Source organism: Lemur catta, chromosome 4, assembly GCF_020740605.2.
Source record: "Lemur catta isolate mLemCat1 chromosome 4, mLemCat1.pri, whole genome shotgun sequence".
Classification (NCBI taxonomy): Eukaryota; Metazoa; Chordata; class Mammalia; order Primates; family Lemuridae; genus Lemur; species Lemur catta.
In genome coordinates, this window is record NC_059131.1 from 57,008,267 (window position 1) to 57,023,006 (window position 14,740).

Sequence of the window (14,740 nt, forward strand, 5' to 3'; positions counted from 1 at the left end):
CCTGGCTGTGTTTGATAATCATCAACCCCAGGGTCAACGAGCTGGTCTGACTCAGCAGGGAGCCCAGTGTGCGTTCCCCTTTGTGGTCACCGGGAAATGTGCCTGGAGCGGGTGCCCAGGGAACAGCACGGGGGGCTCCCCTCCCTGACGCCTTAGACCCTCTCGCAGTGGCACTTAGGACCGGAGCCTGTCGCACTCGGCACGCCTGGTGCTCTCTGCGACCCATCCCAGTCCCCTGCACACAGCTGCTAGCGCCATTCACCCTCGGCTGGCTCATCGCCAGCCTGAGGCCAAGGCCCCTGGCTCGGCAACAAGGCCCCTCACAGCTAGGCTTCTTTCCACCAAAGCTTTACCTGGTCCACGGAAATCGACGTTGACAGTTCTTGCACTTACCTCACCCCCTTCCACCTTCCTTCATCCATTCATTCATTCCTTCATTCATTCACTCAGCAGTTGTGTCTGATGCATGCTTGATGTTCTGGGTGTCAAGTCCAGCTAGGAGCACCCCGACACACAGCTGACAGGCACAGCACGCTGTGCACCTGGTGTGTGTTCTGCTTGTTGCTCAGAGCCTGTGCCATACGAGCGGTTAAACATTTCCCACTGTCGAGGGAACAGTAAAACAGGCAAAAGCAAAACACCTGAAAAACACAGAACTTACAAGCTATCAAAGGAAGGTTTCCCTTCCAAAAGTTAGCTCCCACCTCTCCCCACGTGCTCTAAATTTGCAGACCAGATAAGGCTGAATATTCTCAGGGCTTCCTGAAGGGAGGGTCCCAAGTGCAAGCAGGCCTTTGTGTGTGATATTCAGTTCATGATCGTCGTGGGCCAGGCCGTGTGGGCACTTGGGGTGAAGCAGGGAAGCCGGCGGACGTGGGGTCCACGCTTCGGAGTTGCTCAGGAGCTCTCGGTGTCTGGGACACCGGAGGACACCTCTCCCGGCCATGACGACCACGACAAGGGCTTGGAGGGAGGCAGACGCGCTGGCTGCTCCCCAGGGAGGACCAGAAGGAGAGGGAGGCCTGAGCAAGGCAGGTGAGGGAGCGTTTCAGGCTGAGGGAACAGAAGCCTGGAGGCCCTGAGGTGGGACACAGGGAAAGCCTTCAGGGACGGATGGCCAACGTGGCCGTGGCTGGAGAGAGTGGGAGAGGGCAGCAGGGGCCTGGCCACGCAGGTTCTACCATCCTGGTGACATAGTCTGGACTATTCCAAGAGCGAGGGGAGGCCATGGGCACCTGCTGGGTGTGCGTGTGTGTGTTTGTGTGTGTGTGTGTGTGTGTGTGTGTGTGTTTGTGCTCCAGGGCACACACATCACTCTGGCTGCACGTGGAGAGTGCATTTGAGGAGGCAGGGTTGGAAGCAGGTACCCCCGGAGGTCCGTGCAGCATCCAGGTGACACAAAGGTCCCCAATGCAGGTGTGCAGGTGCCCTCTGGACCATGCTACCTGGCCAAGAGGGGCTCGTGGGAACTAAGTCAAGCCTTCCTCAGCTTGCCAGGCCATGAGCGTGGCACGGAGCTGAGTCTGGACAAAGGACACGGCACCTTCTTCCTGTTTGCACAAAGACATTATTTGCCCACTAAACTGTGCTCCCAGCAGGCCGCATTACTTGACCCCGTGCCTTATTTGGGATTCACAAAGGAGCCCTGTGGGCCCCCAGAGGCCCAGGACACAGCAGCAGTTTGACCAGAGGCAGGCGGTCAAGGTGGCGACACTGGGACCACTGGAGGTGCATTTGGTGGCAGAAATGGCAGGAGTTAGAATGATTCACCCGGGGATGAGGACAAGGAAAGGGTCAGAGATGACAGCCAGGTTTCTGGCCAGAGCGTCCACGAGGAGCCTGGAGCGACCAGATCTGGAGGGATGGAGCCTTGCCCTGCAGGTGCTGTCCCGCAGCCGTGCTTGTCAGAAGCCAGCAGCTGGGAGCTGGCACCTGGGATCCCGGGCCGGTGGGTGGAGGCTGCTGAGATCCAGATCTTTGGCATCCCAGGGGACCTCCGAGGTAACGTTTAACTGTGACAACGTGAGTTCTGGGTGGCGAGTCCGTGGGTGTTAAATTGTTCTCAGTACATTTCAATATTTCCTATGAATATTTCAATGTTTAGCAGAAGTTGACCTAGGAAGCAAAAGGGGTGAACAGAGGGCTCCAAAGTACACCTGTGTGTTCCCAACGTGAGTGCGACTAATAAACCAGCCAGAAACCTGAGGGTCAAGTGCAGGGCGAGGGGTTGTGCCTGTCCCTGTGCTCTCTGTCCATGTGTGCTTGCTGGTTGCTGTGGCTCCCCCAAAGTACAGCCGCTTCAGTTTACTTCAGGCTTCTCTTCTGTCCCAATGTTTAGTGTCACTTGTGCATTTCTGTGGCTTTCTTGATAGAAGCCTGGGTTTTCTTCGTGAGACTTGAAAGATTCATTCAACAAACCGTGGCCAAATGCCTGCCATGGGTTTGAGGCCTGGCGCCTGTTCAAACTAGATCATTTCTGAAATGTCTTCTGGTTCTGGTTAAATTCTCAAGTACTAAATAAATGAATAAGTCCTAGAGCCTCCTGGGAAGCTGGCCTGTAGTTGGGCCTTTGCTGCAGATAATGCCCCAAGTGCATGACTAAAGCGGCGTGTCTCTAGCCTGCATGTGAAAGCTGCTTTGGGACAGTGAGTGGTTACCAGTGAAGCCTCCCAAGGCAAGAGGGCAAATGAACAACCCAGCACCCTTAGTTGTCTTTCCTAAATCTCACTCCAGTTCCTGAGAGTTAAGATTTTCTTGAAAGGAACATGCAGATTTATACAAAATACTAAGCCAGGTGGGTGTTTTTTTTTTGTTTGTTTGTTTTGGTAATAAGCAAAAAGAGACCTTTTCACCGCACAGATTCTGTTAAGCCAGTAAGTACTGGCGGCATGCTGAGAAGTGACAGGGAATTGCTCTCAGAAACAGCAAACAAAATGAAAGCTAAGAGCCTTAATACTTCCTGTTAAAAGAAAGGGCAGAGCCAGGCGCAGTGACTCCTGCCTCTAGTCCCAGCTACTCAGGAGGCTGAGGTGGGAGGATCCCTTGAGGCCAGGAGTTCACGTCCAGCCTGGCAACACAGGGAGACCTGAAGAGGGCAAGAGAGGCCCTCTCTCCCTTTTCTTAGAGCATTTTCTTTTCTTTCTTTTTTTTTTTTTTTTTAAGACAGAGTCTCACTTTGTTGCCCGGGCTAGAGTGAGTGCCGTGGCGTCAGCCTAGCTCACAGCAACCTCAAACTCCTGGGCTCAAGCAATCCTACTGCCTCAGCCTCCCCAGTACCTGGGACTACAGGCATGCGCCACCATGCCCGGCTAATTTTTTCTATATATATATTTTTAGTTGTCCAGATAATTTATTTCTATTTTTAGTAGAGACGGGGTCTCGCTCAGGCTGGTCTCGAACTCCTGACCTCGAGCGATCCACCTGCCTCGGCCTCCCAGAGGGCTGGGATTACAGGCGTGAGCCACCTCGCCCAGCCTTCTTAGAGCATTTTCTTTAGAAAACGTGTCATTGTAAATTCTTCCTGTGCCACTTTGAGATGTAGACAACCTGCAAACTTTTTTGACAGCTCAATAAACCTCTTGCCAGTTTTACAACCCAGGACTGTCTTCCCCAAAGACCTGGGGGCCCCTCTCTTTGAAACCTAATCATCAAGGGAGATAGCGCCCACATCTCTTATAACTTCCTCTCTGAGTTGTAACTCTACCTGCTGTCATAAAGATAGGAGTTTATTTTTTTCTTTTTATCAAGCTAATTAGCAAACAGATGGCCAGGTGGATCTAAGATGCATCTAGGATAAACTGGGTGTGACCAGTGGTGCTGTGGAGCCCCCTCACTCTAGGACTGGTCACGGCTCCTCCTGCAAACATGTACAGTGTGCAGTGGGTTGTGGGAGGGGTTGCAGCCACCGGCTGCGCTGGCAGGTGAAGTTTCTTTCTCTTTGCAATCTCTTGCGGATTGCCTGTGATGTGCATCACACTCTGCTGTGATACATCTTCAATGATAAAACCGTTTTCTTTCTCTTCTACCTCTGCAGAGAGGCTTTTTGGGTTGGGAGGAGATTTTGTTTGTAATCTATTTGTCCACCGTCAGAGGACCGGCTCTGCGTGGTCAGGCAGTGCGGAACACGTTTAGAACCCAGGCCCAGGCCTTGCGCACACTCCAGGCACCCAGTTCAGCAGTAACAGAACTTTGCAATCTTCCTGAGACCCCGTCACTTCCATTGCTGACACTCCTCGCGAGTGTGCGTGGCCGTTACCCTCCGCCCACCTCCACCGCAGGTGACCGCAGGAGGCCTGGCCAGGCTAGTCCAGCCACCAAGGAAGGGGTCCGAGGGGTTGGGGTACCAAGAGAGGAGGCCTGAGGACTGCCCTGCCGCGGAGGGCGATGTTGCTTTGCAGTGTGAACTAAAAATAAAATCCTCAGCTCCCAGCTGCCTGAACGGACCCCCTCTCAGCCAAGGGGGCCCCAGAGAAACCATAAAACTGAGTTCCCAGCCATGACAGGGAGGTCCCACATGCATCATTTTACCCCTCCCTTGCTGACGGCCATCAGGCTTTATTCCTAAGGGCCAGACCAGCATTCTCTCCTGATAAAAGACCACCAACCACGACCGGGTGCCAGCAGCCTACAGAACATGCGCAGACAGGGTTTTGGTGTCTGTCTCCCCTTTTTGACAGGGAGGGCGGCCATTTCTGAACAGGGACCCCATGACAGGCCAGACAGCTCCATTGCACAGGTGCATGTTTCTCTTCGTGTCAATATTCACGACTCCTACAGCTTGTTAAATACATACATGTGGCCGCCCCACTCACTGTAAACTCCTGTTCCCACGCCCCTGAGGGCAGCCACGAGGGGCACCTTGGGGGGCAGGGGCGCAGGCCCCACCCACTCGGCCCCAGCCTGCCCTGTTGGGGTCCCCAAGGCATGTACCTCCTCCCTCCTACCCGGCAGGTGCCCCCTCCCCGGCCTCTTTGAGGAAGAAGGGACAAGGCTCCAGTTCAAGTGACCACCCCCAGCTGGAGCCACAAGTCTGGCCCCTACAGAGCAGCTGCCCCTGGGCCCGGCCTCCCAGCCTGGCCGGCCTACACCTAGGCCCCAGACATGTGTCCCCCACTGAGACCTCCTAGCCCCCTCGCCACTCCCACAGCTCTTCTGCCCGGGCAACAACGTCATCTCCCGCTTCCTATAACCTATCACTGTCCCCTCTAGTCAGCCACCCCTGGACTCCACAGCTCTTGCTGTGGCTGGAGGTCAGGGCCAAGGCTTGTTGGCACACAATGGTGTGTGCCCACTGTGGAGGGGAGACCAGACATCTCCAGATGTCTTATTTATTTTACTACCTGCCTCAGCACTACCAGGTGCATAAAAGGAGAAATTGATGTTTTGTAACAGAAATTATTAGATGCCTGCACTGTTAGATATTTTCCTGTGCTATACAAGAGCTAAGTTTGGTATTAACATCCTCATTTGACAAATGGGAAACCCAGACCCAGAAAGCTGAGGTGTCCTACCCAAGGCCCCAGGTGGGAGGGGGAACTCATACGTAGGTAGCTCTGGGCCCAAAGCCTGTGCCTTGTTGCTTTTTCAGTACAGCATGCTGGCTGCACAGGCTGGTGTTTGACAAGTGTCTGGCAAGTGATGGATTAGCAAAAAGCCCCACATGCAAAGAGAACCAGCTCTGTCTAACGGGATGTAAGATCCACCCACCAAGCCCCATCACAGCCATCCTACGACCAGTGGTCAGGCCGTACTTGGCCACATTCCAATATGTGACTGGGGCTCTGTTCTTTCTCCGAGATCCACTTTAGTGCTACCTACTCCATCAAGACTTCTGACCACTCCCCACTGGATGAATGTTGTACCTGCTGTCTCCTTCCTTTCAAGGTCTTGCACTTCTCATTAAGCACTTGTGTTGCTGCTATTTGTTACTTATTAACAATGAACTCTTAACAGTTAATTAGGCATTAACAGTTACCAGTACCCTGATAAACCATTTTATTCGTTTTTCTATTGCCCTTAACAAATGGATTATATAAGTAATTATTAATGTATTTTTGGAATCACTGTTACTCCAAGAGTTGTGGGATTTGAGGGGAGCATGCCAATGACATCTCATACTTGCATCTGTGAAGAGCACTCCCCTACTGAACCACCCCAGGCCGGAAAGGGCCAGTGAGATGGAAGGTAGACAATCAAGTGGCATTCTGGGAGTTCACAAGAAGAAGGGAAAAATCAATTCAGGCTCACTTACCTTGGGCTCCTAGAAAGACATCATTCCCCTGACCTCTCATCAAGACTTCCAGTAGCCCAACCTCAGATCAGTGCCCTGGATTCCAATAAGGATTTATAATTTAAAAGAGATGAATGAAACAAAATAGCAGCAAATCATTTCAACAGGAAAGAAAGTAGACAGACAGGTCATCCTCCATAAGATGTTCAGAAATCGTAGGATGATGGTTCTAGCTCTATAGAGAAGAAATGTTCTGTAACCTTTTAAACAAATTCTCTAAGGGAGACGGTATCAGTTTCCAACACTCAGGATAATTCCAGCAGATTGTATAGATACAGCGAACAGAAGGATGGATTATGAAGGTGTGGATATGTAGAGGGGAAAAGCAAGGATGGTCCAAGAACCCACAGGCTGAGTGGGAGGGAGAGGTTATAGGAACCTGACCAAGGAGCTGAGCAGATTATATTATCCTGAGAGGAGGTCTGGGGACAGAGGAGAATAAATACCCTGGCCTGCCTCGCTCTCTTCCTCCTTGGAATCCTCCAGTCTCTGCAGGCCCCTGACCCACCTCCACCTGGCCAAACCCAAAGGGGGTGGGTTGGGGGGGTGGGGGAGAAGGGAGTCTTTTTTAAAATAATATTGACTTTTTTCTTTTTTTAATTTGTGTGTGTGTGTGTGTGTGTGTGTGTGTGTCTTAGGCTTCTTTATTTAAGAACAAGGTGATGAGTGATGTGGGGATTAAAATCAGGAGCATTGCTGAACTTCACCTTCCTTCCAGCCAGCTCCCCCAAACCTCCCTGCCCCAACCCTTTGTGTTCCCAGTGCCATAGTGATTGAAGAACTTAATCCCAATCCCTGGTACAAACTCCAGGTTCTCCTTCCCTAATCTCCCCTTTCCCTGCTCGCCCCCCAATCCCAGAAGGGCAGGCACCTCAGTTTCAATGCACGGGAGAGCCCAGAGTGGCGACAGAGACAGAGGGAACGGCTTCCCCCTCAGGGAAAGGGACCTGGGAGTAGAGTGTGGTAAAGTGAGGGCTCCCATAGCCTGGGGTACTGAAATGGGGCCCTGGGGCCAGAGGAAAGGACACTGGTCCCCCTGAGAAAGGAGACCCAGCAGCCTCAAACTCCTCCCACTGTGAATAGTCACTGCTAGATTGCTTGCTCTTCTGGCACCAGTTAGAGAACCACACTCAGACCACATCCTTCTTGAGCCCAAGCTGCTGGGCGATGTGGCTGATCTACTGCAGGGCGGGTTTCAGGCATTGCGGGAACAAGGTCTCCAGGTTGCCTCTCACTCAGTTCTCTTTCGGGCCTGCACGCGTGTCTCTGCTTTGCATTATCTCCTGACGACTTTCCTCATTGTCAGCTTCCTCCACCCACTGCTGCAGCAGGAGCCGCAGCTCACACATGCTCTTGACACTGAGCTCTAGAGCCTCAAATCGGCAGATGGCTGTTTGGCCAAAGACCTTCCCAAAGAGAACCTCAGGGTGAGCCCTGCATCAGCCTGGGTATAACCCAGGGGGATCCCCTTCTGCTTCTGGAGCCTGGCACATCACTCAAGTTCTTCTACAGAGCTTTGATGTCCTGGGACTCCTCAGGGTTCATGCTCCAGCTTCTCCTTCTCTAGCTTCAAGGCACGGGGTGTGTGGGGGGTGGTGAGTGCAGGGCTGGGAGAGGCCCCCTCGGAGATGCTCCACTCCGGCTCCTGCCTCGCCCTCGGGCTGAGAGGTCTCCAGGCCGCCTTGGGGCAGTAGCCCCCCTGCAACCTGAGGGCCACAGTACGCCACCCCTCCACAGAACTCATATGACGGGATGTGGGGCTGGGGGAATGCCACACGCCTCAGGGCCTGGCCCAACCCCCAGCCCTGTTCCTGGCCCTCCGGGAGGGACTTGGAAGCTTAGCCAGGTCCAAGGGTCAACCCAGCCTGGCTCCCGCCCTCCTGGCCCATTGGCTCCACCGCCTGGCAGGGGCAAGAAGGCAAACTCCGAAGCCAGGTGTCCCGCCATGGGGTAGGAAGGTGCCCCAAGCCAGGGGCTTGTTGAAATGAGGGCTCACCAAGGGACTGCTCAAAACCTCTCCTTTCTTGAAATTTTTTAAATTATCTTTTGCCATACACAATGTTTTTGGTGAGAGATTTTTTTTTTTTTCTGGAAGAGTATGCTAGGTGTCTGTGGGTTTGAACAGATAAGTGTGTGCGTTGTGATGGGGGAGGTGGGGGGCAGAGGACGCTTCCTCTGTAGTTATTTAAAAACATAGAGAGGTCACTGAAATTTGTTCATAGAGCAGGTTACACTCTCAGAGTGCCCCATGGTGTGAGCTCCAAGGGCGCCAACTTTCCTGCCAACCCTCTCGCTCCCCTGGGTCACAACCTTCTCTCAGGGTCAGGGCTGGGGCCCAGCACCCCGCCAGCATGCTCTGTCCTCCTGCTTCCTGGATCTACAGCCATAGGGGCGCCCACCTGTTCCCCAGGGTGCTTCTCTACCTCATTGGGCCGCTGCTTCAAGCAACAGGCGCCCCTCTCCCCTGGTTGACGTCCCACTGGAGGGGAGCGTGGCTGGAGAGAGGAGCACTCCGTTCTGCTCTCCCTCCCCTGTGGTCCTTCTCTGCCCGGAGCTTTAGGTGACTGGGCCCCAGGCACCCCTGATGAATTTCCTCCAGTGCACAAAACAGACCCTCCCATCATCATTTGTCCAGTCAGCTGTGAGTTTTAAACCCCAGGCTGCCACCTGGCCACAAGTCTGTGTTTCCTGCATTGTTCTTCCTCAAATAAACTGCTTATAACAACACCCAAGGCAGCAAAACTTAAATTACATTGTCCCCAATACACCAATCCGAACCCTTTCACAGTGATGTTCTGAGGGTGACACATGCAAAAGGTAACTCAGGAACACGTCCCCACGGTGACTCCCCAGTTTAAAATTCACTACCTCCCCACTTTGGCTTAAATGTTATCTTTTTCCTGGATAGTTTTAAAAATAAATTAACTCTTTTCAAAAGGTAGAAAGCACCCCAGTGTCCACCAACACATGAATGGATAAATAAAAGGTGGACATCCATGCAATGGAACATTCTTCAGCCTTCAAAGGGATGAGATTCTGACACACGGTACGATGTGCATGAACCCCAGAAACATTATGCTGAAAGAAACAACCAGACACACCAGGACAGATATTGTATGGTTTCACTCTTAGGACTTAGCTACAATAGGTAAGTTCGTGGAGACGGAAAGTAGAACAGAGGTTATCAGGGGCCAGGGGAGGAGAAGATGAGGGGTTATTGCCTAAATGGGGACAGAGTTTCTGTTTGGGATGATGCAAAAGTTCTGGAAGTAGATTGTGGTCACAGTTCCACAACATTGCAAGTATAATTAATACCACTGAACTGTACACTTCAAAAATCATTAACTGTGGCCGGGCGCAGTGCTCACGCCTGTAATCCCAGCACTCTGGGAGGCCGAGGCGGGTGGATCGCTCGAGGTCAGGAGTTCGAGACCAGCCTGAGCGAGACCCCGTCTCTACTAAAAATAGAAATAAATTATCTGGACAACTGAAAATATATATAGAAAAAATTAGCTGGGCATGGTGGCACATGCCTGTAGTCCCAGCTACTCAGGAGTCTGAGGCAGTAGAATCGCTTAAGCCCAGGAGTTTGAGGCTGCTGTGAGCTAGGCTGACGCCACGGCACTCACTCTAGCCCGGGCAACAAAGTGAGACTCTGTCTCAAAAAAAAATAATAATAATAATTAACTGTACATTATGTATACTTTGCCATAATAAAAAAATACAAAAAAAAATCAGAGGAGGTTCAGAGAGCTCAGGGTGGCAGCGTTTTCCTGCATGTACCCAAGTCTCCACATGTGTGTGCCCAGGCAGATACATGTGCACAAGAAGCAAACACAAAAATGAAAAACAAATTAATTCTATCTTAGCCAGTAAACTATTACATAAAAGGCAATCTTAATGTTACCAAAATTTTACCGTGTTCAGAATAACATATCCTTCAAATCAAGCAAATTACTCCTTAGCTGAAGAAATGTGCAGGGAAGTTTGGAGTCAACAGCCTAAATTTTCTCACTGCTGGGTCCAAGTCACTGACCTCTAAAATTATCTTAGACCGAGTCTTGAGAGGTAGCAGGAGGGTGTAGGACTGCAGGAGCCAAGCCATGCCTAATCCAAGGAACTTGTTTCCTCAAGCTCTTCTGACAATGAAGTCAACAAAAAAGTTAAAGAGGAAAAAGCAAGTTGCTCCAGAAAAACCTGTGAAGAAGCCAAAGACTGCTGAGACTTCAAGAGCTCTGTCATATTCCAAACAGGGCAGCAGCAGCAGACAGGGTAATATGTTTCAGACTGGGCAAATGCGGGACTTAAGTGTTCAGGACATTAAAGGGAAAGTTCCAATTGATATTAGAGAATATTGGGTGGATCCAGAAGGTGAAGTGAAACCAGGAAGAAAAGGTATTTCTTTAAATCCAGAGCAACAGAGATAGCTGAAGGAACAGGTTTATGACATTGATGATACAGTGAGAAAACTGTCAAATCCGAGCCATATAAATCCTGTACTGTCCTAATAGTTTTAATCTGTCTTTTCCCATTGGCTTTTGTTTTCTAAATGTTGTTCTCCAAGCTATTCTATGTTTGGATGCAGAACAATTTGTAAGATGAATACTTTTTTTTAATGTGCAATATTAAAAATGTTCCAAGTGAAAAAATATTATCTTAGACCATGTCCTCCCCCCTTCCTACTTTCTGGAAAGCCCTTAGTCTCCTACCCTACACTTGCCCAACAAGTCACAAATCCGGATTTTGCCATTTCCTGTTAGCCTACAGGCTGGCATCACCACTGCCAGAGCCCCAGGTCAGGCAAAGCCATCTCTCCCTCTCCCTCCCTGTCCTGTCCTTCTTCCTCTCTTTCCCTCCTCCAACCCCTCTCTCTCTCTCTCTCTCTCTCTCTCTCTCTCTCTCTCTCTCTCTCTCACTCAGATAGACACACACACACACACACACACACACACACACACCACTAGCAACATCCTATCTCTGCCAAAGTCCCAGACTGTTAGGTGCTGACTTTGACTTTTAGGTTTCTCAGGCAAGTGGCAATATCACTCGTCTTGGCAGATGAGGACTTGGAGTCACACTGATAAAGAAGGATCTGCACAGCCTCTCCTCCAGTGGGCTGGGGCTAAAGCTGGCACCTCCCATGACCCCTGGGCTCTCTGTAAGGGCAGACTGAGCACAGCAGCAACTGTCCCCATAAAAAATCCCTCAACATCTTTGCTCTCTCTGACCTTATGTGTTTTAGAGCCATCAAACTCCTCTTTTCTCCTAATTTTTTTTTTTTTTTTTTTGAGACAGAATCTCACTCTTTTGCCCTGGCTAGAGTGCTGTGGCGTCAGCCTAGCTCACAGCAACCTCAAACTCCTGGGCTTAAGGAGTGAGTGCCATGGCGTCAGCCTATCTCACAGGAACCTCAAACTCCGGGACTCAAGCAATCCTTCTGCCTCAGCCTCCCGAGTAGCTGGGACTACAGGCATGCGCCACCACGCCCAGATAATTTTTTCTATATGTTTTTAGTCTTCCAGCTAATTTCTTTCTATTTTTTTTAGTAGAGACGGGGGTCTCGCTCTTGCTCAGGCTGGTCTCGAACTCCTGAGCTCAAACTATCCGCCCGCCTCGGCCTCCCAGAGTGCTGGGATTACAAGCGTGAGCCACCTCGCCCGGCCTCTCCTAATTTTTTTGAGATGAAATTTCCATACCATAAAATTAACCACTGCAAAATGTACCACTCGCGCCGTTGGGCACATTCACAGTGCTGTGCAAGCACCGCCTGTATCAAGTCCCAAACGTTGTCATCACCCCAGAAGGAAACCTGCACTCACTGAGCCATCACGCCTCGCATCTCTGGCCCCCAAACCCTGGCAAACCCTCAAAGATGCTGTCGATAAATTCCTTTGGAATTTCCTCATTGGGGTCTCAGAGTTCATGTCGGAATGTCTTCCCTGTCATATGGAGTGCCTCGCTCTGAAGGTCCCACTCAACCTCCTGTTGCCCCAGCCCAGTCTCCTGACCCTATAGTACCCTCCCCCCCAATTCACAACCAGACATATTCAGTTCTGCAGCTTTGTCTGAGTCCTGCAGGACAGCGGTGCCCACAGCCCCGCTGGCAGCGAGCGTGGTGCGGAGCGGGCGCCGGTCCCTCTCCCTGGCTGTCAGCGCCCAGCGCGTCCCTCGGGATGACCGGCAGTGGGGAGCGGCCACCAGCAGAGGGCGCTCCCGACTTCTCGCCTTAGGGACGGGGCCGCCGAGTTGCTTGCAGAAGGAAGCCGTCCCGCATTAATACTGTCGTGCTAATATTAATCTTGTGGGCATAGCAGGCTTGCCATCCACACTTGTTTTCGCAAGTTTCAGGCAATGCTGCTGCCGCCGGTCCTGGGACCACACTTTGAGTAGCAAAGGCCTAAATTACAATAAGCAAGTGAACTGCTTCCTCCCAGCTCACAAGTTATGCAGCTGCTGAACAAACAAGGGGGTGGGGAGGAGAATGTTCCAGCAAAGGGAACAGCAAGTTCGAAGGCCTCAAGCAGAAAGAGCTTCAGTTGTTGCAAGAACTAGAAGGGGCTGTGTGTGGCTGGGCCAAGCTCTACGCAAGGCTCTGAATTTCCTGGAGCAAAAGCCCTGTCGCTACGTGAAGCCGTCTCCAATGAGGGTTGGGGCCCTTTTGATGTCCTTCCACGGGGCCCAGGACTCCCCCATCACCTCATATGACAATGCATCCGTCCTTGCCCCTCCCCTGGTCTCTCAGCCACCTCTGGGCTATAGGTCTCAGGAGGGCCTGGACCACGCCTAAGTGGGATCAGTGAAGCCATTTCATTGTCATAGACCAGATCTTTCCAAGCACAAGGACCACTGTGGACGTCCCTCGTCTCCCACCCCGGCCCGGTGCTCATGTGGGGACCCCTCCCGAGGGGACAGGCCTTGTGGGGCGAGCAGAGCTGGGCAGAGCAGCAGGGGAGGCTGGCACCATCTGTTCCTGCCCCAGAAAGCCTGGGCCCCAGGGCCCCACCAATCAATAAGAAGCTGGAACCACGTCTCCGGAGGCAACAGAAGCTCAGTTTAAAACACCGGTGGTGGGGGGCAGCTTGACAAGGGATTTCACAGCTGGGTTTTCAGAGAAGCACAAGGGAGGCAGCCCTGAGGAGGCAGATGGCCTGGCAGAGAGGAGTGCGGTGGCCCATGCGGCCAGGCGGAAAAGAGACCAGCACAGAGGGGTAGGAGGGCAGACTGGAGGCCCATGGTTCCGGGCAGCAAGGCACTACTGCTTGGAACTATGCCGCGCTCTTGGCAAAGGACTCCATTCAGGTGAAACCTTCCTGCAAAGCCAGTTGGCGGGATTAGGTCTGGTGTGGCCTGGCTGACCCTTCAGGGGTCAGCTGTAAGCAGGGGATGCTGACAGGGCTGGAGAGGACCCCAAATACTGCCTGTGCATCACAAGCCCCTGGATGAAAGGGCACCTGGACTTCCTGGATCAGCCTTTAACAGAAAGAATGGCCTGAAAAAGGGGGGGCAATGTCTTTTCAGTCTTTCACTAAAACTAACTTCCCTGCCTTCCATGCCCCAGGCAAGAGGCTTGGCTTGGCTTGGCCAGCCAGGGGATTGTTTTCTTTGTAAAACTTCCTCACCCCTTAGAGTGTTAATTCTGTCTCTCACTAAAACTGACTTTCTTGCCTGAGGCCAGCAGCTGGGCCAGGGGAGGGTTTTCTTTGTCCTTTGCATTGCAGGAGATATGGACGACCCACAGGCAGTCCCGAGATACCCCAGGCTGCTCTGGCCTGGCTCCAGATGGTGGAAGGATCCCAACAGATTCTGGAGATGAAAGAGCAGAGCCAACAACTGTAGTTGACAACGGTACCCTGACCTGAGAACCCTACCCTTAAAAGCTCTGTATTTTTGCGTATGGGGGAGGAAAATGGGACTTGGGGATTATAGTCTGCCTTTTTCCCCCTTTGCCAGGAATGTAATAAACATCTCTTTCCTTCACTTCAACCACTTGTCCTTGTTCTACTGATTCAGCCTCATGGACAAGTGCTGAGCTTTTGATAACAAGCCAAGGACTTGGACTCTTGGTTGGGAGAACCCACTGAAAGGCTCCAGACCACCCACGGGTGCACCCCGTGTTGGTGATGAACTAGCTGGGAAAGGGGCTTGATGTTCCAACATCAGCGCAGGCCCAAGTCACAACTTGCCACTGGATACAAGACTTAGGACGTGATGTGGTCAGATCCCAGGCACCTATGAAAATCTGGAATCTCTCAGCTTTTGGGGACAGAGGCTAGGTGCCAAGTGTGACAGATCTGGGAAATGCACAGTCCCATGCCCTCTTCCCGAACACATGGGAAGACCCCATGCCCAGCCTCCCTTCAGTCCTGCTGGGGACCCACCCCTGGGTCCAGGTTGAGCCCATGTTGAATCTCACATTCTATCCCCGGCTGCCTTCTTTCCCTAGCAGAGACC

At 52.0% G+C, this 14,740-nt stretch overlaps 1 pseudogene; it reads right to left on the reverse strand.

Annotated features, from left to right (window-relative positions):
- Positions 1-7,167: 7,167 nt before the first annotated feature.
- On the reverse strand, positions 7,168-8,236 carry LOC123637053 (annotated as a pseudogene).
- Between the last annotated feature and the right edge of the window lie 6,504 nt (positions 8,237-14,740).